The sequence below is a fragment of the Ursus maritimus genome, unplaced genomic scaffold (assembly GCF_017311325.1).
Source record: "Ursus maritimus isolate PB19 unplaced genomic scaffold, ASM1731132v1 scaffold_18, whole genome shotgun sequence".
NCBI lineage: Eukaryota > Metazoa > Chordata > Mammalia > Carnivora > Ursidae > Ursus > Ursus maritimus.
The window spans coordinates 13,643,084-13,643,798 of NW_024424230.1; positions in this window are offsets into that span (position 1 = coordinate 13,643,084).

Consider the following 715-nt stretch of genomic DNA (forward strand, 5'->3'; position numbering starts at 1 on the left):
TACTTTTAAGAAGGGGTCCAAAAAAAAAAAAATATGTAAAGAAGACCAGAACCCTTACGAGAATTTTCAAGAAAATCCTTACATAGTAAAAACAAAGGGGAAGGGGGAGAGTATTAAGAAAAATGTTACGGAAATGAAATACAAATATAAGGGGGAAAAACAGACCCAAAGAGAACAGAACAATCATTAAAACAAATGCCATAAAGAGAAACTACTGATGAAATGATAATGGGGAATGGGAGGGACGGAGAAAAACCCTAAAAAGAGGTAAAAAGTGGAGCGACGTGTACCTGTGTCATCAGTTGATACGTTACTGTGGGTATCAGTAAATGGTCATAACAAACGCAAGTTTTTAAAAAGTGCCCGATTCGACAAAGAGCGAGGTGGGCGCTGAAACTCAGGTCCTTCGACGCGGATGTACCGAATGGGAAGTCCGTCAGGGAGCAGATCCGGGCCACCGCCCCGCCCCGTCCCGGCGCACGTGCGCGCCGTCCCCAGGCCCCGCCCAGGCGCAGGTGCGAGGGACCCCACCCCCGGCCCGACCCCGACCCCGCCCAGGCGCACGTGCGCCTGGCTCCCGCGCGGGGTAGGGGTGCGGCCTCTCTGGCGCGGGCGGAGGCTCGGCTGGAGGCTTCGAGGTCGGCGTCGGCCCCCGGGCAAGGCGGCTCCGAGGGGCGCCGAGAGCCGCTGCGGGTCCCCGGCCGCTCAGCGTCGT